Raw genomic sequence first — 25,647 nt, 5'->3', positions numbered from 1 at the left:
TACAGGAATAATAATCAGAGAGATAAGTATAACATTGTATTTACAAAAAAAAGCCATTAGGACCTACCAAATTTTTATACAGATTATAGGTTTTAGAGTCCAGAATTGTTAACAGTACACAATGAAACCTCATTCATATGGTAGCATGTACATTTTTGGTCAGAGTATAAGTTTTTTAGTGGATACATTTTATTGGAATTAAATGACAGATAAACCTGTCTCTCAGTGTGTAAGAATCTTAATTTATGCAATTTATAGTTATTTTCTTTCTCAGAGATATTAACTGTATTGTACTTACAACAAAACCAATATAACCTACCAAGATGTAAATATAGATCATGGATTCAGAGTCCAAAATGTTTACCAATACACCATGAAACCTCATCCATTAGGGAGCATCTAAATATTTTTATAAGAATGTACTCTCAGAGAGATATGAACTGAATGGTACTTTCAAAAAACCAATAGGACCTACCAAGATTTAAATACAGATCACTATATTCTAAGATCAGAGTGGAGTGGTTACCAATACACCAAGAAACCACATTCATTAGGGAACATCTAAACATTTTTTTCTAAAATGTAAGATTCTTAGAAGACACATTTTATTGACGTTATTGTACATATATTAACATCAATGCTTATTTGGATTACACAGTAAAATTCATTTAATTACAAACATTTCTATAACTACCTTTTTTTAGATTTTAGTACATATTTACATTAATAAGTTATTTAAGAAATGTATTATATGTATAAAAAAAGAAAAGTTTTTGTCAAGGACTTAAACTGAAGGTACTAAAATGCACCTGGTCCCACCGAAATTTGAACTCAATTTACTGGATTCAGAGTACAGAGTGCTAACCATAACACCGTGGAATAACACATATAAAACTTTCACTCAGAGTGTAAAATCTTAATTTCTACAAGATACAGAAATATTCATTCAGAGAGATATGTACTACATTGTATTTACAAATAAAACCATTAGGACCTTAACAATTTGTATATACAGATTATTAGTTTCAGAGTCCAGAATTGTTAACAGTAAACCATGAAAGCTCATTCATATGGTGTCATGTAAAAAATTTTCTCACAGTGTAAGATTCTTAGAGGTTACATTTTATTGGAAATATATTACAGATAAACCTGTCTCTCAGTGTGTATGATTCTTAATTAATGCAATTTATAGATATTTTCTTTCTCAGAGATATAAACTGCATAATACTTACAAAAAAACAATAGGCCATACCAAGATGTAAATACAAATCATGGATTCAGAGTCCAAAATGGTTACAAATACACCAGGAAACCTCATTCATGAGGAAGCATTTAAACAGTTTTTATTAGAATGTACTCTCAGAGAAATATAAACTGAACGGTTCTTACAAAAAACCAATAGGACCTACCAAGATTTAAATACAGATCACTGGATTCAAAGATCAGAGTGGTTACCAATACACCAAGAAACCTCATTCACGAGGGAGAGCTAAACATTTTTTTCTAAAATGTTAGATTCTTAGAAGACACATTTTATTGCAATTATTGTACATATATTTACATCAACGCTTATTTGGGTTATATAGTAAAATTCATATAATTACATACATTTCTATAACTACCTTTTTTAGCTTTTTGTACATATTTACAAAAATCAGTGATTTAAAAAAATCATTATATGTATGAAAAAGAAGACTTTCTGTCAATCAAGAACTTAAACTGAAGGTACTAAAACACATTAGGTCCCACCGAGATTTGAACTCGGATTGCTGGATTCAGAGTCCAGAGTGCTAACCATTACACCATGGAACCTCTCTTCTAACACCACATATACAACTTTCTCTTAGAGTGTGAGATCTTATTTTCTACAAGTTACAGGAATAATAATCAGAGAGATAAGTATAACATTGTATTTACAAAAAAGCTATTAGGACCTACCAAATTTTTATACAGATTATAGGTTTCAGAGTCCAGAATTGTTAACAGTACACAATGAAACCTCATTCATATGGTAGCATGTACATTTTTGGTCAGAGTATAAGATTCTTAGTGGATACATTTTATTGGAATAAAATGACAGATAAACCTGTCTCTCAGTGTGTAAGATTCTTAATTTATGCAATTTATAGATATTTTCTTTCTCAGAGATATTAACTGTATTGTACTTACAACAAAACCAACATAACCTACCAAGATGTAAATATAGATTATGGGTTCAGAGTCCAAAATGTTTACCAATACACCATGAAACCTCATCCATTAGGGAGCATCTAAATATTTTTATAAGAATGTACTCTCAGAGAGATATGAACTGAATGGTACTTACAAAAAACCAATAGGACCTACCAAGATTTAAATACAGATCACTATATTCAAAGATCAGAGTGGAGTGGTTACCAATACACCAAAAAACCACATTCATTAGGGAACATCTAAACATTTTTTTCTAAAATGTTAGAATCTTAGAAGACACATTTTATTGAAGTTATTGTACATATAATAACATCAATGCTTATTTGGATTACACAGTAAAATTCATATAATTACAAACATTTCTTTAACTACCTTTTTTTAGATTTTAGTACATATTTACAATAATAAGTTATTTAAAAAATGTATTATATGTATAAAAAAGAAAAGTTTTTGTCAAGGACTTAAACTGAAGGTACTAAAATGCACCAGTTCCCACCGAAATTTGAACTCAATTTACTGGATTCAGAGTACAGAGTGCTAACCATAACACCATGGAATCTCCCTTCTAATAACACATATAAAACTTTCTCTCAGAGTGTAAAATCTTAATTTCTACAAGATACAGAAATATTCATTCAGAGAGATATGTACTACATTGTATTTACAAATAAAACCATTAGGACCTACCAATTTGTATATACAGATTATTAGTTTCAGAGTCCAGAATTGTTAACAGTAAACCATGAAAGCTCATTCATATGGTGGCATGTAAAAAAAATTTCTCACAGTGTAAGATTCTTAGAGGTTACATTTTATTGGAAATATATTACAGATAAACCTGTCTCTCGGTGTGTATGATTCTTAGTTTATGCAATTTATAGATATTTTCTTTCTCAGAGATATGAACTGCATAATACTTACAAAAAAACAATAGGACCTACCAAGATGTAAATACAAATCATGGATTCAGAGTCCAAAATGGTTACAAATACACCAGGAAACCTCATTCATGATGAAGCATTTAAACAGTTTTTATTAGAATGAACTCTCAGAAAAATATAAACTGAACGGTTCTTGCAAAAAACCAATAGGACCTACCAAGATTTAAATACAGATCACTGGATTCAAAGATCAGAGTGGTTACCAATACACCAAGAAACCTCATTCACGAGGGAGAGCTAAACATTTTTTTCTAAAATGTTAGATTCTTAGAAGACACATTTTATTGCAATTATTGTACATAAATTTACATCCATGCTTATTTGGGTTATATAATAAAATTCATATAATTACATACATTTCTATAACTACCTTTTTTAGCTTTTTGTACATATTTACAAAAATCAGTGATTTAAAAAAATCATTATATGTATGAAAAAGAAGAACTTCTGTCAATCAAGAACTTAAACTGAAGGTACTAAAACACATCAGGTCCCACCGAGATTTGAATTCAGATCGCTGGATTCAGAGTCCAGAGTGCTAACCATTACACCATGGAACCTCTCTTCTAATACCACATATACAACTTTCTCTTGGAGTGTGAGATCTTATTTTTTACAAGTTACAGGAATAATAATCAGAGAGATAAGTATAACATTGTATTTACAAAAAAAGCCATTAGGACCTACCAAATTTTTATACAGATTATAGGTTTCAGAGTCCAGAATTGTTAACAGTACACAATGAAACCTCATTCATATGGTAGCATGTACATTTTTGGTCAGAGTATAAGATTCTTAGTGGATACATTTTATTGGAATTAAATGACAGATAAACCTGTCTCTCAGTGTGTAAGATTCCTAATTTATGCAATTTATAGATATTTTCTTTCTCAGAGATATTAACTGTATTGTACTTACAACAAAACCAATATAACCTACCAAGATGTAAATATAGATCATGGATTCAGAGTCCAAAATGATTACCAATACACCATGAAACCTCATCCATTAGGGAGCATCTAAATATTTTTTATAAGAATGTACTCTCAGAGAGATATGAACTGAATGGTACTTACAAAAAACCAATAGGACCTACCAAGATTTAAATACAGATCACTATATTCAAAGATCAGAGTGGAGTGGTTACCAATACACCAAGAAACCACATTCATTAGGGAACATCTAAACATTTTTTTCTAAAATGTTAGATTCTTAGAAGACACATTTTATTGAAGTTATTGTACATATATTAACATCAATGCTTATTTGGATTACACAGTAAAATTCATATAATTACAAAAATTTCTTTAACTACCTTTTTTTAGATTTTAGTACATATTTACAATAATAAGTTATTTAAAAAATGTATTATATGTATAAAAAAGAAAAGTTTTTGTCAAGGACTTAAACTGAAGGTACTAAAATGCACCTGGTCCCACCGAAATTTTAACTCAATTTACTGGATTCAGAGTACAGAGTGCTAACCATAACACCATGGAATCTCCCTTCTAATAACACATATAAAACTTTCTCTCAGAGTGTAAAATCCTAATTTCTACAAGATACAGAAATATTCATTCAGAGAGATATGTACTACATTGTATTTACAAATAAAACCATTAGGACCTACCAATTTGTATATACAGATTATTAGTTTCAGAGTCCAGAATTGTTAACAGTACACCATGAAAGCTCATTCATATGGTGGCATGTAAAAACATTTCTCACAGTGTAAGATTCTTAGAGGTTACGTTTTATTGGAAATATATTACAGATAAACCTGTCTCTCAGTGTGTATGATTCTTAATTTATGCAATTTATAGATATTTTCTTTCTCAGAGATATGAACTGCATAATACTTACCAAAAAACAATAGGACCTACCAAGATGTAAATACAAATCATGGATTCAGAGTCCAAAATGGTTACAAATACACCAGGAAACCTCATTCATGAGGAAGCATTTAAACAGTTTTTATTAGAATGTACTCTCAGAGAAATATAAACTGAACGGTTCTTACAAAAAACCAATAGGACCTACCAAGATTTAAATACAGATCACTGGATTCAAAGATCAGAGTGGTTACCAATACCCCAAGAAACCTCATTCACGAGGGAGAGCTAAACATTTTTTTCTAAAATGTTAGATTCTTAGAAGACACATTTTATTGCAATTATTGTACATATATTTACATCAACGCTTATTTGGGTTATATAGTAAAATTCATATAATTACATACATTTCTATAACTACCTTTTTTAGCTTTTTGTACATATTTACAAAAATCAGTGATTTAAAAAAATGATTATATGTATGAAAAAGAAGACTTTCTGTCAATCAAGAACTTAAACTGAAGGTACTAAAACACATTAGGTCCCACCGAGATTTGAACTCGGATTGCTGGATTCAGAGTCCAGAGTGCTAACCATTACACCATGGAACCTCACTTCTAACACCACATATACAACTTTCTCTTCGAGTGTGAGATCTTATTTTCTACAAGTTACAGGAATAATAATCAGAGAGATAAGTATAACATTGTATTTACAAAAAAAGCTATTAGGACCTACCAAATTTTTATACAGATTATAGGTTTCAGAGTCCAGAATTGTTAACAGTACACAATGAAACCTCATTCATATGGTAGCATGTACATTTTTGGTCAGAGTATAAGATTCTTAGTGGATACATTTTATTGGAATTAAATGACAGATAAACCTGTCTCTCAGTGTGTAAGATTCTTAATTTATGCAATTTATAGATATTTTCTTTCTCAGAGATATTAACTGTATTGTACTTACAACAAAACCAACATAACCTACCAAGATGTAAATATAGATTATGGGTTCAGAGTCCAAAATGTTTACCAATACACCATGAAACCTCATCCATTAGGGAGCATCTAAATATTTTTATAAGAATGTACTCTCAGAGAGATATGAACTGAATGGTACTTACAAAAAACCAATAGGACCTACCAAGATTTAAATACAGATCACTATATTCAAAGATCAGAGTGGAGTGGTTACCAATACACCAAAAAACCACATTCATTAGGGAACATCTAAACATTTTTTTCTAAAATGTTAGATTCTTAGAAGACACATTTTATTGAAGTTATTGTACATATAATAACATCAATGCTTATTTGGATTACACAGTAAAATTCATATAATTACAAACATTTCTTTAACTACCTTTTTTTAGATTTTAGTACATATTTACAATAATAAGTTATTTAAAAAATGTATTATATGTATAAAAAAGAAAAGTTTTTGTCAAGGACTTAAACTGAAGGTACTAAAATGCACCAGTTCCCACCGAAATTTGAACTCAATTTACTGGATTCAGAGTACAGAGTGCTAACCATAACACCATGGAATCTCCCTTCTAATAACACATATAAAACTTTCTCTCAGAGTGTAAAATCTTAATTTCTACAAGATACAGAAATATTCATTCAGAGAGATATGTACTACATTGTATTTACAAATAAAACCATTAGGACCTACCAATTTGTATATACAGATTATTAGTTTCAGAGTCCAGAATTGTTAACAGTAAACCATGAAAGCTCATTCATATGGTGGCATGTCAATTTTTTTCTCACAGTGTAAGATTCTTAGAGGTTACATTTTATTGGAAATATATTACAGATAAACCTGTCTCTCAGTGTGTATGATTCTTAGTTTATGCAATTTATAGATATTTTCTTTCTCAGAGATATGAACTGCATAATACTTACAAAAAAACAATAGGACCTACCAAGATGTAAATACAAATCATGGATTCAGAGTCCAAAATGGTTACAAATACACCAGGAAACCTCATTCATGAGGAAGCATTTAAACAGTTTTTATTAGAATGTACTCTCGGAGAAAAATAAACTGAACAGTTCTTACAAAAAACCAATAGGACCTACCAAGATTTAAATACAGATCACTGGATTCAAAGATCAGAGTGGTTACCAATACACCAAGAAACCTCATTCACGAGGGAGAGCTAAACATTTCTTTCTAAAATTTTAGATTCTTAGAAGACACATTTTTTTGCAATTATTGTACATATATTTACATCAACGCTTATTTGGGTTATATAGTAAAATTCATATAATTACATACATTTCTATAACTACCTTTTTTAGCTTTTTGTACATATTTACAAAAATCAGTGATTTAAAAAAATCATTATAAGTATGAAAAAGAAGAGTTTCTGTCAATCAAGAACTTAAACTGAAGGTACTAAAACACATCAGGTCCCACCGAGATTTGAATTCAGATCGCTGGATTCAGAGTCCAGAGTGCTAACCATTACACCATGGAACCTCTCTTCTAACACCACATATACAACTTTCTCTTGGAGTGTGAGATCTTATTTTTTACAAGTTACAGGAATAATAATCAGAGAGATAAGTATAACATTGTATTTACAAAAAAAGCCATTAGGACCTACCAAATTTTTATACAGATTATAGGTTTCAGAGTCCAGAATTGTTAACAGTACACAATGAAACCTCATTCATATGGTAGCATGTACATTTTTGGTCAGAGTATAAGATTCTTAGTGGATACATTTTATTGGAATTAAATGACAGATAAACCTGTCTCTCAGTGTGTAAGATTCTTAATTTATGCAATTTATAGATATTTTCTTTCTCAGAGATATTAACTGTATTGTACTTACAACAAAACCAATATAACCTACCAAGATGTAAATATAGATCATGGATTCAGAGTCCAAAATGATTACCAATACACCATGAAACCTCATCCATTAGGGAGCATCTAAATATTTTTTATAAGAATGTACTCTCAGAGAGATATGAACTGAATGGTACTTACAAAAAACCAATAGGACCTACCAAGATTTAAATACAGATCACTATATTCAAAGATCAGAGTGGAGTGGTTACCAATACACCAAGAAACCACATTCATTAGGGAACATCTAAACATTTTTTTCTAAAATGTTAGATTCTTAGAAGACACATTTTATTGAAGTTATTGTACATATATTAACATCAATGCTTATTTGGATTACACAGTAAAATTCATATAATTACAAACATTTCTTTATCTACCTTTTTTTAGATTTTAGTACATATTTACAATAATAAGTTATTTAAAAAATGTATTATATGTATAAAAAAGAAAAGTTTTTGTCAAGGACTTAAACTGAAGGTACTAAAATGCACCAGTTCCCACCGAAATTTTAACTCAATTTACTGGATTCAGAGTACAGAGTGCTAACCATAACACCATGGAATCTCCCTTCTAATAACACATATAAAACTTTCTCTCAGAGTGTAAAATCTTAATTTCTACAAGATACAGAAATATTTATTCAGAGAGATATGTACTACATTGTATTTACAAATAAAACCATTAGGACCTACCAATTTGTATATACAGATTATTAGTTTCAGAGTCCAGAATTGTTAACAGTAAACCATGAAAGCTCATTCATATGGTGGCATGTAAAAAATTTTCTCACAGTGTAAGATTCTTAGAGGTTACATTTTATTGGAAATATATTACAGATAAACCTGTCTCTCAGTGTGTATGATTCTTAGTTTATGCAATTTATAGATATTTTCTTTCTCAGAGATATGAACTGCATAATACTTACAAAAAAACAATAGGACCTACCAAGATGTAAATACAAATCATGGATTCAGAGTCCAAAATGGTTACAAATACACCAGGAAACCTCATTCATGAGGAAGCATTTAAACAGTTTTTATTAGAATGTACTCTCGGAGAAAAATAAACTGAACAGTTCTTACAAAAAACCAATAGGACCTACCAAGATTTAAATACAGATCACTGGATTCAAAGATCAGAGTGGTTACCAATACACCAAGAAACCTCATTCACGAGGGAGAGCTAAACATTTTTTTCTAAAATTTTAGATTCTTAGAAGACACATTTTTTTGCAATTATTGTACATATATTTACATCAACGCTTATTTGGGTTATATAGTAAAATTCATATAATTACATACATTTCTATAACTACCTTTTTTAGCTTTTTGTACATATTTACAAAAATCAGTGATTTAAAAAAATCATTATATGTATGAAAAAGAAGAGTTTCTGTCAATCAAGAACTTAAACTGAAGGTACTAAAACACATCAGGTCCCACCGAGATTTGAATTCAGATCGCTGGATTCAGAGTCCAGAGTGCTAACCATTACACCATGGAACCTCTCTTCTAATACCACATATACAACTTTCTCTTGGAGTGTGAGATCTTATTTTTTACAAGTTACAGGAATAATAATCAGAGAGATAAGTATAACATTGTATTTACAAAAAAAGCCATTAGGACCTACCAAATTTTTATACAGATTATAGGTTTCAGAGTCCAGAATTGTTAACAGTACACAATGAAACCTCATTCATATGGTAGCATGTACATTTTTGGTCAGAGTATAAGATTCTTAGTGGATACATTTTATTGGAATTAAATGACAGATAAACCTGTCTCTCAGTGTGTAAGATTCCTAATTTATGCAATTTATAGATATTTTCTTTCTCAGAGATATTAACTGTATTGTACTTACAACAAAACCAATATAACCTACCAAGATGTAAATATAGATCATGGATTCAGAGTCCAAAATGATTACCAATACACCATGAAACCTCATCCATTAGGGAGCATCTAAATATTTTTTATAAGAATGTACTCTCAGAGAGATATGAACTGAATGGTACTTACAAAAAACCAATAGGACCTACCAAGATTTAAATACAGATCACTATATTCAAAGATCAGAGTGGAGTGGTTACCAATACACCAAGAAACCACATTCATTAGGGAACATCTAAACATTTTTTTCTAAAATGTTAGATTCTTAGAAGACACATTTTATTGAAGTTATTGTACATATATTAACATCAATGCTTATTTGGATTACACAGTAAAATTCATATAATTACAAAAATTTCTTTAACTACCTTTTTTTAGATTTTAGTACATATTTACAATAATAAGTTATTTAAAAAATGTATTATATGTATAAAAAAGAAAAGTTTTTGTCAAGGACTTAAACTGAAGGTACTAAAATGCACCTGGTCCCACCGAAATTTTAACTCAATTTACTGGATTCAGAGTACAGAGTGCTAACCATAACACCATGGAATCTCCCTTCTAATAACACATATAAAACTTTCTCTCAGAGTGTAAAATCCTAATTTCTACAAGATACAGAAATATTCATTCAGAGAGATATGTACTACATTGTATTTACAAATAAAACCATTAGGACCTACCAATTTGTATATACAGATTATTAGTTTCAGAGTCCAGAATTGTTAACAGTACACCATGAAAGCTCATTCATATGGTGGCATGTAAAAACATTTCTCACAGTGTAAGATTCTTAGAGGTTACGTTTTATTGGAAATATATTACAGATAAACCTGTCTCTCAGTGTGTATGATTCTTAATTTATGCAATTTATAGATATTTTCTTTCTCAGAGATATGAACTGCATAATACTTACCAAAAAACAATAGGACCTACCAAGATGTAAATACAAATCATGGATTCAGAGTCCAAAATGGTTACAAATACACCAGGAAACCTCATTCATGAGGAAGCATTTAAACAGTTTTTATTAGAATGTACTCTCAGAGAAATATAAACTGAACGGTTCTTACAAAAAACCAATAGGACCTACCAAGATTTAAATACAGATCACTGGATTCAAAGATCAGAGTGGTTACCAATACCCCAAGAAACCTCATTCACGAGGGAGAGCTAAACATTTTTTTCTAAAATGTTAGATTCTTAGAAGACACATTTTATTGCAATTATTGTACATATATTTACATCAACGCTTATTTGGGTTATATAGTAAAATTCATATAATTACATACATTTCTATAACTACCTTTTTTAGCTTTTTGTACATATTTACAAAAATCAGTGATTTAAAAAAATGATTATATGTATGAAAAAGAAGACTTTCTGTCAATCAAGAACTTAAACTGAAGGTACTAAAACACATTAGGTCCCACCGAGATTTGAACTCGGATTGCTGGATTCAGAGTCCAGAGTGCTAACCATTACACCATGGAACCTCACTTCTAACACCACATATACAACTTTCTCTTCGAGTGTGAGATCTTATTTTCTACAAGTTACAGGAATAATAATCAGAGAGATAAGTATAACATTGTATTTACAAAAAAAGCTATTAGGACCTACCAAATTTTTATACAGATTATAGGTTTCAGAGTCCAGAATTGTTAACAGTACACAATGAAACCTCATTCATATGGTAGCATGTACATTTTTGGTCAGAGTATAAGATTCTTAGTGGATACATTTTATTGGAATTAAATGACAGATAAACCTGTCTCTCAGTGTGTAAGATTCTTAATTTATGCAATTTATAGATATTTTCTTTCTCAGAGATATTAACTGTATTGTACTTACAACAAAACCAACATAACCTACCAAGATGTAAATATAGATTATGGGTTCAGAGTCCAAAATGTTTACCAATACACCATGAAACCTCATCCATTAGGGAGCATCTAAATATTTTTATAAGAATGTACTCTCAGAGAGATATGAACTGAATGGTACTTACAAAAAACCAATAGGACCTACCAAGATTTAAATACAGATCACTATATTCAAAGATCAGAGTGGAGTGGTTACCAATACACCAAAAAACCACATTCATTAGGGAACATCTAAACATTTTTTTCTAAAATGTTAGATTCTTAGAAGACACATTTTATTGAAGTTATTGTACATATAATAACATCAATGCTTATTTGGATTACACAGTAAAATTCATATAATTACAAACATTTCTTTAACTACCTTTTTTTAGATTTTAGTACATATTTACAATAATAAGTTATTTAAAAAATGTATTATATGTATAAAAAAGAAAAGTTTTTGTCAAGGACTTAAACTGAAGGTACTAAAATGCACCAGTTCCCACCGAAATTTGAACTCAATTTACTGGATTCAGAGTACAGAGTGCTAACCATAACACCATGGAATCTCCCTTCTAATAACACATATAAAACTTTCTCTCAGAGTGTAAAATCTTAATTTCTACAAGATACAGAAATATTCATTCAGAGAGATATGTACTACATTGTATTTACAAATAAAACCATTAGGACCTACCAATTTGTATATACAGATTATTAGTTTCAGAGTCCAGAATTGTTAACAGTAAACCATGAAAGCTCATTCATATGGTGGCATGTAAATTTTTTTCTCACAGTGTAAGATTCTTAGAGGTTACATTTTATTGGAAATATATTACAGATAAACCTGTCTCTCAGTGTGTATGATTCTTAGTTTATGCAATTTATAGATATTTTCTTTCTCAGAGATATGAACTGCATAATACTTACAAAAAAACAATAGGACCTACCAAGATGTAAATACAAATCATGGATTCAGAGTCCAAAATGGTTACAAATACACCAGGAAACCTCATTCATGAGGAAGCATTTAAACAGTTTTTATTAGAATGTACTCTCGGAGAAAAATAAACTGAACAGTTCTTACAAAAAACCAATAGGACCTACCAAGATTTAAATACAGATCACTGGATTCAAAGATCAGAGTGGTTACCAATACACCAAGAAACCTCATTCACGAGGGAGAGCTAAACATTTCTTTCTAAAATTTTAGATTCTTAGAAGACACATTTTTTTGCAATTATTGTACATATATTTACATCAACGCTTATTTGGGTTATATAGTAAAATTCATATAATTACATACATTTCTATAACTACCTTTTTTAGCTTTTTGTACATATTTACAAAAATCAGTGATTTAAAAAAATCATTATAAGTATGAAAAAGAAGAGTTTCTGTCAATCAAGAACTTAAACTGAAGGTACTAAAACACATCAGGTCCCACCGAGATTTGAATTCAGATCGCTGGATTCAGAGTCCAGAGTGCTAACCATTACACCATGGAACCTCTCTTCTAACACCACATATACAACTTTCTCTTGGAGTGTGAGATCTTATTTTTTACAAGTTACAGGAATAATAATCAGAGAGATAAGTATAACATTGTATTTACAAAAAAAGCCATTAGGACCTACCAAATTTTTATACAGATTATAGGTTTCAGAGTCCAGAATTGTTAACAGTACACAATGAAACCTCATTCATATGGTAGCATGTACATTTTTGGTCAGAGTATAAGATTCTTAGTGGATACATTTTATTGGAATTAAATGACAGATAAACCTGTCTCTCAGTGTGTAAGATTCTTAATTTATGCAATTTATAGATATTTTCTTTCTCAGAGATATTAACTGTATTGTACTTACAACAAAACCAATATAACCTACCAAGATGTAAATATAGATCATGGATTCAGAGTCCAAAATGATTACCAATACACCATGAAACCTCATCCATTAGGGAGCATCTAAATATTTTTTATAAGAATGTACTCTCAGAGAGATATGAACTGAATGGTACTTACAAAAAACCAATAGGACCTACCAAGATTTAAATACAGATCACTATATTCAAAGATCAGAGTGGAGTGGTTACCAATACACCAAGAAACCACATTCATTAGGGAACATCTAAACATTTTTTTCTAAAATGTTAGATTCTTAGAAGACACATTTTATTGAAGTTATTGTACATATATTAACATCAATGCTTATTTGGATTACACAGTAAAATTCATATAATTACAAACATTTCTTTATCTACCTTTTTTTAGATTTTAGTACATATTTACAATAATAAGTTATTTAAAAAATGTATTATATGTATAAAAAAGAAAAGTTTTTGTCAAGGACTTAAACTGAAGGTACTAAAATGCACCAGTTCCCACCGAAATTTTAACTCAATTTACTGGATTCAGAGTACAGAGTGCTAACCATAACACCATGGAATCTCCCTTCTAATAACACATATAAAACTTTCTCTCAGAGTGTAAAATCTTAATTTCTACAAGATACAGAAATATTTATTCAGAGAGATATGTACTACATTGTATTTACAAATAAAACCATTAGGACCTACCAATTTGTATATACAGATTATTAGTTTCAGAGTCCAGAATTGTTAACAGTAAACCATGAAAGCTCATTCATATGGTGGCATGTAAAAAATTTTCTCACAGTGTAAGATTCTTAGAGGTTACATTTTATTGGAAATATATTACAGATAAACCTGTCTCTCAGTGTGTATGATTCTTAGTTTATGCAATTTATAGATATTTTCTTTCTCAGAGATATGAACTGCATAATACTTACAAAAAAACAATAGGACCTACCAAGATGTAAATACAAATCATGGATTCAGAGTCCAAAATGGTTACAAATACACCAGGAAACCTCATTCATGAGGAAGCATTTAAACAGTTTTTATTAGAATGTACTCTCGGAGAAAAATAAACTGAACAGTTCTTACAAAAAACCAATAGGACCTACCAAGATTTAAATACAGATCACTGGATTCAAAGATCAGAGTGGTTACCAATACACCAAGAAACCTCATTCACGAGGGAGAGCTAAACATTTTTTTCTAAAATTTTAGATTCTTAGAAGACACATTTTTTTGCAATTATTGTACATATATTTACATCAACGCTTATTTGGGTTATATAGTAAAATTCATATAATTACATACATTTCTATAACTACCTTTTTTAGCTTTTTGTACATATTTACAAAAATCAGTGATTTAAAAAAATCATTATATGTATGAAAAAGAAGAGTTTCTGTCAATCAAGAACTTAAACTGAAGGTACTAAAACACATCAGGTCCCACGGAGAATTGTACTCGGATCGCTGGATTCAAAGTCCAGAGCGCTAACCACTACACCATGGAACCTCTCTTCTAACACCACATATACAACTTTCTCTTAGAGTGTGAGATCTTATTTTCTACAAGTTACAGGAATAATAATCAGAGAGATAAGTATAACATTGTATTTACAAAAAAAAGCCATTAGGACCTACCAAATTTTTATACAGATTATAGGTTTTAGAGTCCAGAATTGTTAACAGTACACAATGAAACCTCATTCATATGGTAGCATGTACATTTTTGGTCAGAGTATAAGTTTTTTAGTGGATACATTTTATTGGAATTAAATGACAGATAAACCTGTCTCTCAGTGTGTAAGAATCTTAATTTATGCAATTTATAGTTATTTTCTTTCTCAGAGATATTAACTGTATTGTACTTACAACAAAACCAATATAACCGACCAAGATGTAAATATAGATCATGGATTCAGAGTCCAAAATGTTTACCAATACACCATGAAACCTCATCCATTAGGGAGCATCTAAATATTTTTATAAGAATGTACTCTCAGAGAGATATGAACTGAATGGTACTTTCAAAAAACCAATAGGACCTACCAAGATTTAAATACAGATCACTATATTCTAAGATCAGAGTGGAGTGGTTACCAATACACCAAGAAACCACATTCATTAGGGAACATCTAAACATTTTTTTCTAAAATGTAAGATTCTTAGAAGACACATTTTATTGACGTTATTGTACATATATTAACATCAATGCTTATTTGGATTACACAGTAAAATTCATTTAATTACAAACATTTCTATAACTACCTTTTTTTAGATTTTAGTACATATTTACATTAATAAGTTATTTAAGAAATGTATTATATGTATAAAAAAAGAAAAGTTTTTGTCAAGGACTTAATTTGAAGGTACTAAAATGCACCTGGTCCCACCGAAATTTGAACTCAATTTACTGGATTCAGAGTACAGAGTGCTAACCATAACACCGTGGAATAACACATATAAAACTTATACTCAGAGTGTAAAATCTTAATTTCTACAAGACACAGAAATATTCATTCAGAGAGATATGTACTACATTGTATTTACAAATAAAACCATTAGGACCTTAACAATTTGTATATACAGATTATTAGTTTCAGAGTCCAGAATTGTTAACAGTAAACCATGAAAGCTCATTCATATGGTGTCATGTAAAAAATTTTCTCACAGTGTAAGATTCTTAGAGGTTACATTTTATTGGAAATATATTACAGATAAACCTGTCTCTCAGTGTGTATGATTCTTAATTAATGCAATTTATAGATATTTTCTTTCTCAGAGATATAAACTGCATAATACTTACAAAAAAACAATAGGCCATACCAAGATGTAAATACAAATCATGGATTCAGAGTCCAAAATGGTTACAAATACACCAGGAAACCTCATTCATGAGGAAGCATTTAAACAGTTTTTATTAGAATGTACTCTCAGAGAAATATAAACTGAACGGTTCTTACAAAAAACCAATAGGACCTACCAAGATTTAAATACAGATCACTGGATTCAAAGATCAGAGTGGTTACCAATACACCAAGAAACCTCATTCACGAGGGAGAGCTAAACATTTTTTTCTAAAATGTTAGATTCGTAGAAGACACATTTTATTGCAATTATTGTACATATATTTACATCAACACTTATTTGGGTTATATAGTAAAATTCATATAATTACATACATTTCTATAACTACCTTTTTTAGCTTTTTGTACATATTTACAAAAATCAGTGATTTAAAAAAATCATTATATGTATGAAAAAGAAGACTTTCTGTCAATCAAGAACTTAAACTGAAGGTACTAAAACACATCAGGTCCCACCGAGATTTGAACTCGGATCGCTGGATTCAGAATCCAGATTGCTAACCATTACACCATGGAACCTCTCTTCTAACACCACATATACAACTTTCTCTTGGAGTGTGAGATCTTATTTTCTACAAGTTACAGGAATAATAATCAGAGAGATAAGTATAACATTGTATTTACAAAAAAAGCCATTAGGACCTACCAAATTTTTATACAGATTATAGGTTTCAGAGTCCAGAATTGTTAACAGTACACAATAAAACCTCATTCATATGGTAGCATGTACATTTTTGGTCAGAGTATAAGATTCTTAGTGGATACATTTTATTGGAATTAAATGACAGATAAACCTGTCTCTCAGTGTGTAAGATTCTTAATTTATGCAATTTATAGATATTTTCTTTCTCAGAGATATTAACTGTATTGTACTTACAACAAAACCAACATAACCTACCAAGATGTAAATATATATCATGGGTTCAGAGTCCAAAATGTTTACCAATACACCATGAAACCTCATCCATTAGGGAGCATCTAAATATTTTTATAAGAATGTACTCTCAGAGAGATATGAACTGAATGGTACTTACAAAAAACCAATAGGACCTACCAAGATTTAAATACAGATCACTATATTCAAAGATCAGAGTGGAGTGGTTACCAATACACCAAGAAACCACATTCATTAGGGAACATCGAAACATTTTTTTCTGAAATGTTAGATTCTTAGAAGACACATTTTATTGAAGTTATTGTACATATATTAACATCAATGCTTATTTGGATTACACAGTAAAATTCATATAATTACAAACATTTCTATAACTACCTTTTTTTAGATTTTAGTACATATTTACAATAATAAGTTATTTAAGAAATGTATTATATGTATAAAAAGAAAAGTTTTTGTCAAGGACTTAAACTGAAGGTACTAAAATGCACCTGGTCCCACCGAAATTTTAACTCAATTTACTGGATTCAGAGTACAGAGTGCTAACCATAACACCATGGAATCTCCCTTCTAATAACACATATAAAACTTTCTCTCAGAGTGTAAAATCTTAATTTCTACAAGATACAGAAATATTCATTCAGAGAGATATGTACTACATTGTATTTACAAATAAAACTATTAGGACCTACCAATTTGTATATACAGATTATAGGTTTTAGAGTCCAGAATTGTTAACAGTACACCATGAAAGCTCATTCATATGGTGGCATGTAAAACATTTTCTCACAGTGTAAGATTCTTAGAGGTTACATTTTATTGGAAATATATTACAGATAAACCTGTCTCTCAGTGTGTATGATTCTTAATTAATGCAATTTATAGATATTTTCTTTCTCAGAGATATAAACTGCATAATACTTACAAAAAAACAATAGGCCATACCAAGATGTAAATACAAATCATGGATTCAGAGTCCAAAATGGTTACAAATACACCAGGAAACCTCATTCATGAGGAAGCATTTAAACAGTTTTTATTAGAATGTACTCTCAGAGAAATATAAACTGAACGGTTCTTACAAAAAACCAATAGGACCTACCAAGATTGAAATACAGATCACTGGATTCAAAGATCAGAGTGGTTACCAATACACCAAGAAACCTCATTCACGAGGGAGAGCTAAACATTTTTTTCTAAAATGTTAGATTCTTAGAAGACACATTTTATTGCAATTATTGTACATATATTTACATCAACGCTTATTTGGGTTATATAGTAAAATTCATATAATTACATACATTTCTATAACTACCTTTTTTAGCTTTTTGTACATATTTACAAAAATCAGTGATTTAAAAAAATCATTATATGTATGAAAAAGAAGACTTTCTGTCAATCAAGAACTTAAACTGAAGGTACTAAAACACATCAGGTCCCACCGAGATTTGAACTCGGATCGCTGGATTCAGAATCCAGAGTGCTAACCATTACACCATGGAACCTCTCTTCTAACACCACATATAAAACTTTCTCTCAGAGTGTAAAATCTTAATTTCTACAAGATACAGAAATATTCATTCAGAGAGATATGTACTACATTGTATTTACAAATAAAACCATTAGGACCTACCAATTTGTATATACAGATTATTAGTTTCAGAGTCCAGAATTGTTAACAGTAAACCATGAAAGCTCGTTCATATGGTGGCATGTAAAAACATTTCTCACAGTGTAAGATTCTTAGAGGTTACATTTTATTGGAAATATATTACAGATAAACCTGTCTCTCAGTGTGTATGATTCTTAGTTTATGCAATTTATAGATATTTTCTTTCTCAGAGATATGAACTGCATAATACTTACAAAAAAACAATAGGACCTACCAAGATGTAAATACAAATCATGGATTCAGAGTCCAAAATGGTTACAAATACACCAGGAAACCTCATTCATGAGGAAGCATTTAAACAGTTTTTATTAGAATGTACTCTCAGAGAAATATAAACTGAACGGTTCTTACAAAAAACCAATAGGACCTACCAAGATTTAAATACAGATCACTGGATTCAAAGATCAGACTGGTTACCAATACACCAAGAAACCTCATTCACGAGGGAGAGCTAAACATTTTTTTCTAAAATGTTAGATTCTTAGAAGACACATTTTATTGCAATTATTGTACATATATTTACATCAACGCTTATTTGGGTTATATAGTAAAATTCATATAATTACATACATTTCTATAACTACCTTTTTTAGCTTTTTGTACATATTTACAAAAATCAGTGATTTAAAAAAATCATTATATGTATGAAAAAGAAGACTTTCTGTCAATCAAGAACTTAAACTGGAGGTACTAAAACACATCAGGTTCCACCGAGATTTGAACTCAGATCACTGGATTCAGAGCACAGAGTGCTAACCATTACACCATGGAACCTCTCTTCTAACACCACATATACAACTTTCTCTTGGAGTGTGAGATCTTATTTTTTACAAGTTACAGGAATAATAATCAGAGAGATAAGTATAACATTGTATTTACAAAAAAAGCCATTAGGACCTACCAAATTTTTATACAGATTATAGGTTTCAGAGTCCAGAATTGTTAACAGTACACAACGAAACCTCATTCATATGGTAGCATGTACATTTTTGGTCAGAGTATAAGATTCTTAGTGGATACATTTTATTGGAATTAAATGACAGATAAACCTGTCTCTCAGTGTGTAAGATTCTTAATTTATGCAATTTATAGATATTTTCTTTCTCAGAGATATTAACTGTATTGTACTTACAACAAAACCAATATAACCTACCAAGATGTAAATATAGATCATGGATTCAGAGTCCAAAATGATTACCAATACACCATGAAACCTCATCCATTAGGGAGCATCTAAATATTTTTTATAAGAATGTACTCTCAGAGAGATATGAACTGAATGGTACTTACAAAAAACCAATAGGACCTACCAAGATTTAAATACAGATCACTATATTCAAAGATCAGAGTGGAGTGGTTACCAATACACCAAGAAACCACATTCATTAGGGAACATCGAAACATTTTTTTCTGAAATGTTAGATTCTTAGAAGACACATTTTATTGAAGTTATTGTACATATATTAACATCAATGCTTATTTGGATTACACAGTAAAATTCATATAATTACAAACATTTCTATAACTACCTTTTTTTAGATTTTAGTACATATTTACAATAATAAGTTATTTAAGAAATGTATTATATGTATAAAAAGAAAAGTTTTTGTCAAGGACTTAAACTGAAGGTACTAAAATGCACCTGGTCCCACCGAAATTTGAACTCAATTTACTGGATTCAGAGTACAGAGTGCTAACCATAACACCATGGAATCTCCCTTCTAATAACACATATAAAACTTTCTCTCAGAGTGTAAAATCTTAATTTCTACAAGATACAGAAATATTCATTCAGAGAGATATGTACTACATTGTATTTACAAATAAAACTATTAGGACCTACCAATTTGTATATACAGATTATAGGTTTTAGAGTCCAGAATTGTTAACAGTACACCATGAAAGCTCATTCATATGGTGGCATGTAAAACATTTTCTCACAGTGTAAGATTCTTAGAGGTTACATTTTATTGGAAATATATTACAGATAAACCTGTCTCTCAGTGTGTATGATTCTTAATTAATGCAATTTATAGATATTTTCTTTCTCAGAGATATAAACTGCATAATACTTACAAAAAAACAATAGGCCATACCAAGATGTAAATACAAATCATGGATTCAGAGTCCAAAATGGTTACAAATACACCAGGAAACCTCATTCATGAGGAAGCATTTAAACAGTTTTTATTAGAATGTACTCTCAGAGAAATATAAACTGAACGGTTCTTACAAAAAACCAATAGGACCTACCAAGATTTAAATACAGATCACTGGATTCAAAGATCAGAGTGGTTACCAATACACCAAGAAACCTCATTCACGAGGGAGAGCTAAACATTTTTTTCTAAAATGTTAGATTCTTAGAAGACACATTTTATTGCAATTATTGCACATATATTTACATCAACGCTTATTTGGGTTATATAGTAAAATTCATATAATTACATACATTTCTATAACTACCTTTTTTAGCTTTTTGTACATATTTACAAAAATCAGTGATTTAAAAAAATCATTATATGTATGAAAAAGAAGACTTTCTGTCAATCAAGAACTTAAACTGAAGGTACTAAAACATATCAGGTCCCACCGAGATTTGAACTCGGATCGCTGGATTCAGAATCCAGAGTGCTAACCATTACACCATGGAACCTCTCTTCTAACACCACATATAAAACTTTCTCTCAGAGTGTAAAATCTTAATTTCTACAAGATACAGAAATATTCATTCAGAGAGATATGTACTACATTGTATTTACAAATAAAACCATTAGGACCTACCAATTTGTATATACAGATTATTAGTTTCAGAGTCCAGAATTGTTAACAGTAAACCATGAAAGCTCGTTCATATGGTGGCATGTAAAAACATTTCTCACAGTGTAAGATTCTTAGAGGTTACATTTTATTGGAAATATATTACAGATAAACCTGTCTCTCAGTGTGTATGATTCTTAGTTTATGCAATTTATAGATATTTTCTTTCTCAGAGATATGAACTGCATAATACTTACAAAAAAACAATAGGACCTACCAAGATGTAAATACAAATCATGGATTCAGAGTCCAAAATGGTTACAAATACACCAGGAAACCTCATTCATGAGGAAGCATTTAAACAGTTTTTATTAGAATGTACTCTCAGAGAAATATAAACTGAACGGTTCTTACAAAAAACCAATAGGACCTACCAAGATTTAAATACAGATCACTGGATTCAAAGATCAGAGTGGTTACCAATACACCAAGAAACCTCATTCACGAGGGAGAGCTAAACATTTTTTTCTAAAATGTTAGATTCTTAGAAGACACATTTTATTGCAATTATTGTACATATATTTACATCAACGCTTATTTGGGTTATATAGTAAAATTCATATAATTACATACATTTCTATAACTACCTTTTTTAGCTTTTTGTACATATTTACAAAAATCAGTGATTTAAAAAAATCATTATATGTATGAAAAAGAAGACTTTCTGTCAATCAAGAACTTAAACACATCAGGTCCCACCGAGATTTGAACTCGGATCGCTGGATTCAGAATCCAGAGTGCTAACCATTACACCATGGAACCTCTCTTCTAACACCACATATACAACTTTCTCTTGGAGTGTGAGATCTTATTTTCTACAAGTTACAGGAATAATAATCAGAGAGATAAGTATAACATTGTATTTACAAAAAAAAGCCATTAGGACCTACCAAATTTTTATACAGATTATAGGTTTCAGAGTCCAGAATTGTTAACAGTACACAATGAAACCTCATTCATATGGTAGCATGTACATTTTTGGTTAGAGTATAAGATTCTTAGTGGATACATTTTATTGGAATTAAATGACAGATAAACCTGTCTCTCAGTGTGTAAGATTCTTAATTTATGCAATTTATAGATATTTTCTTTCTCAGAGATATTAACTGTATTGTACTTACAACAAAACCAATATAACCTACCAAGATGTAAATATAGATCATGGATTCAGAGTCCAAAATGTTTACCAATACACCATGAAACCTCATCCATTAGGGAGCATCTAAATATTTTTATAAGAATGTACTCTCAGAGAGATATGAACTGAATGGTACTTACAAAAAACCAATAGGACCTACCAAGATTTAAATACAGATCACTATATTCAAAGATCAGAGTGGAGTGGTTACCAATACACCAAGAAACCACATTCATTAGGGAACATCTAAACATTTTTTTCTAAAATGTTAGATTCTTAGAAGACACATTTTATTGCAGTTATTGTACATATATTAACATCAATGCTTATTTGGATTACACAGTAAAATTCATATAATTACAAACATTTCTTTAACTACCTTTTTTTAGATTTTAGTACATATTTACAATAATAAGTTATTTAAAAAATGTATTATATGTATAAAAAAGAAAAGTTTTTTTCAAGGACTTAAACTGAAGGTACTAAAATGCACCTGGTCCCACCAAAATTTGAACTCAATTTACTGGATTCAGAGTACAGAGTGCTAACCATAACACCATGGAATCTCCCTTCTAATAACACATATAAAACTTTCTCTCAGAGTGTAAAATCTTAATTTCCACAAGATACAGAAATATTCATTCAGAGAGATATGTACTACATTGTATTTACAAATAAAACTATTAGGACCTACCAATTTGTATATACAGATTATTAGTTTCAGAGTCCAGAATTGTTAACAGTACACCATGAAAGCTCATTCATATGGTGGCATGTAAAAATTTTTCTCACAGTGTAAGATTCTTAGAGGTTACATTTTATTGGAAATATATTACAGATAAACCTGTCTCTCAGTGTGTATGATTCTTAATTAATGCAATTTATAGATATTTTCTTTCTCAGAGATGTAAACTGCATAATACTTACAAAAAAACAATAGGCCCTACCAAGATGTAAATACAAATCATGGATTCAGAGTCCAAAATGGTTACAAATACACCAGGAAACCTCATTCATGAGGAAGCATTTAAACAGTTTTTATTAGAATGTACTCTCAGAGAAATATAAACTGAACGGTTCTTACAAAAAACCAATAGGACCTACCAAGATTTAAATACAGATCACTGGATTCAAAGATCAGACTGGTTACCAATACACCAAGAAACCTCATTCACGAGGGAGAGCTAAACATTTTTTTCTAAAATGTTAGATTCTTAGAAGACACATTTTATTGCAATTATTGTACATACATTTACATCAACGCTTATTTGGGTTATATAGTAAAATTCATATAATTACATACATTTCTATAACTACCTTTTTTAGCTTTTTGTACATATTTACAAAAATCAGTGATTTAAAAAAATCATTATATGTATGAAAAAGAAGACTTTCTGTCAATCAAGAACTTAAACTGAAGGTACTAAAATATATCAGGTCCCACCGAGATTTGAACTCGGATCGCTGGATTCAGAATCCAGAGTGCTAACCATTACACCATGGAACCTCTCTTCTAACACCACATATACAACTTTCTCTTGGAGTGTGAGATCTTATTTTCTACAAGTTACAGGAATAATAATCAGAGAGATAAGTATAACATTGTATTTACAAAAAAAAGCCATTAGGACCTACCAAATTTTTACACAGATTATAGGTTTCAGAGTCCAGAATTGTTAACAGTACACAATGAAACCTCATTCATATGGTAGCATGTACATTTTTGGTCAGAGTATAAGATTCATAGCGGATACATTTTATTGGAATTAAATGACAGATAAACCTGTCTCTCAGTGTGTAAGATTCTTAATTTATGCAATTTATAGATATTTTCTTTCTCAGAGATATTAACTGTATTGTACTTACAACAAAACCAATATAACCTACCAAGATGTAAATATAGATCATGGATTCAGAGTCCAAAATGTTTACCAATACACCATGAAACCTCATCCATTAGGGAGCATCTAAATATTTTTATAAGAATGTACTCTCAGAGAGATATGAACTGAATGGTACTTACAAAAAACCAATAGGACCTACCAAGATTTAAATACAGATCACTATATTCAAAGATCAGAGTGGAGTGGTTACCAATACACCAAGAAACCACATTCATTAGGGAACATCTAAACATTTTTTTCTAAAATGTTAGATTCTTAGAAGACACATTTTATTGAAGTTATTGTACATATATTAACATCAATGCTTATTTGGATTACACAGTAAAATTCATATAATTACAAACATTTCTTTAACTACCTTTTTTTTAGATTTTAGTACATATTTACAATAATAAGTTATTTAAAAAATGTATTATATGTATAAAAAAGAAAAGTTTTTGTCAAGGACTTAAACTGAAGGTACTAAAATGCACCTGGTCCCACCGAAATTTGAACTCAATTTACTGGATTCCCTTCTAATAACACATATAAAACTTTCTCTCAGATGTGTAAAATCTTAATTTCCACAAGATACAGAAATATTCATTCAGAGAGATATGTACTACATTGTATTTACAAATAAAACTATTAGGACCTACCAATTTGTATATACAGATTATTAGTTTCAGAGTCCAGAATTGTTAACAGTACACCATGAAAGCTCATTCATATGGTGGCATGTAAAAAAATTTCTCACAGTGTAAGATTCTTAGAGGTTACATTTTATTGGAAATATATTACAGATAAACCTGTCTCTCAGTGTGTATGATTCTTAATTAATGCAATTTATAGATATTTTCTTTCTCAGAGATGTAAACTGCATAATACTTACAAA

General features: G+C 29.9%; 12 non-coding genes across 12 annotated transcripts; all 12 read right to left on the bottom strand.

The window, feature by feature from the left end:
- Positions 1–1,740: 1,740 nt before the first annotated feature.
- Positions 1,741–1,812, bottom strand: TRNAQ-CUG (transfer RNA glutamine (anticodon CUG)). The gene has a single exon. It is a non-coding gene; the product is annotated as a tRNA-Gln (tRNA).
- Positions 1,813–3,622: 1,810 nt separating this feature from the next.
- TRNAQ-CUG (transfer RNA glutamine (anticodon CUG)) lies at positions 3,623–3,694 on the bottom strand. Its single transcript has one exon. It is a non-coding gene; the product is annotated as a tRNA-Gln (tRNA).
- Positions 3,695–5,505: 1,811 nt separating this feature from the next.
- TRNAQ-CUG (transfer RNA glutamine (anticodon CUG)) lies at positions 5,506–5,577 on the bottom strand. The gene has a single exon. It is a non-coding gene; the product is annotated as a tRNA-Gln (tRNA).
- A 1,810-nt stretch (positions 5,578–7,387) lies between these two features.
- TRNAQ-CUG (transfer RNA glutamine (anticodon CUG)) lies at positions 7,388–7,459 on the bottom strand. The gene has a single exon. It is a non-coding gene; the product is annotated as a tRNA-Gln (tRNA).
- A 1,811-nt stretch (positions 7,460–9,270) lies between these two features.
- Positions 9,271–9,342, bottom strand: TRNAQ-CUG (transfer RNA glutamine (anticodon CUG)). Its single transcript has one exon. It is a non-coding gene; the product is annotated as a tRNA-Gln (tRNA).
- Positions 9,343–11,153: 1,811 nt separating this feature from the next.
- On the bottom strand, positions 11,154–11,225 carry TRNAQ-CUG (transfer RNA glutamine (anticodon CUG)). The gene has a single exon. It is a non-coding gene; the product is annotated as a tRNA-Gln (tRNA).
- A 1,810-nt stretch (positions 11,226–13,035) lies between these two features.
- TRNAQ-CUG (transfer RNA glutamine (anticodon CUG)) lies at positions 13,036–13,107 on the bottom strand. The gene has a single exon. It is a non-coding gene; the product is annotated as a tRNA-Gln (tRNA).
- A 3,684-nt stretch (positions 13,108–16,791) lies between these two features.
- Positions 16,792–16,863, bottom strand: TRNAQ-CUG (transfer RNA glutamine (anticodon CUG)). The gene has a single exon. It is a non-coding gene; the product is annotated as a tRNA-Gln (tRNA).
- Positions 16,864–18,672: 1,809 nt separating this feature from the next.
- TRNAQ-CUG (transfer RNA glutamine (anticodon CUG)) lies at positions 18,673–18,744 on the bottom strand. Its single transcript has one exon. It is a non-coding gene; the product is annotated as a tRNA-Gln (tRNA).
- A 2,751-nt stretch (positions 18,745–21,495) lies between these two features.
- On the bottom strand, positions 21,496–21,567 carry TRNAQ-CUG (transfer RNA glutamine (anticodon CUG)). Its single transcript has one exon. It is a non-coding gene; the product is annotated as a tRNA-Gln (tRNA).
- Positions 21,568–22,421: 854 nt separating this feature from the next.
- On the bottom strand, positions 22,422–22,493 carry TRNAQ-CUG (transfer RNA glutamine (anticodon CUG)). The gene has a single exon. It is a non-coding gene; the product is annotated as a tRNA-Gln (tRNA).
- Positions 22,494–24,304: 1,811 nt separating this feature from the next.
- On the bottom strand, positions 24,305–24,376 carry TRNAQ-CUG (transfer RNA glutamine (anticodon CUG)). The gene has a single exon. It is a non-coding gene; the product is annotated as a tRNA-Gln (tRNA).
- Between the last annotated feature and the right edge of the window lie 1,271 nt (positions 24,377–25,647).

The sequence above is a fragment of the Pseudophryne corroboree genome, chromosome 11 (genome assembly GCF_028390025.1).
Source record: "Pseudophryne corroboree isolate aPseCor3 chromosome 11, aPseCor3.hap2, whole genome shotgun sequence".
NCBI lineage: Eukaryota > Metazoa > Chordata > Amphibia > Anura > Myobatrachidae > Pseudophryne > Pseudophryne corroboree.
This window is presented reverse-complemented; position numbering and strand designations above follow the sequence as displayed.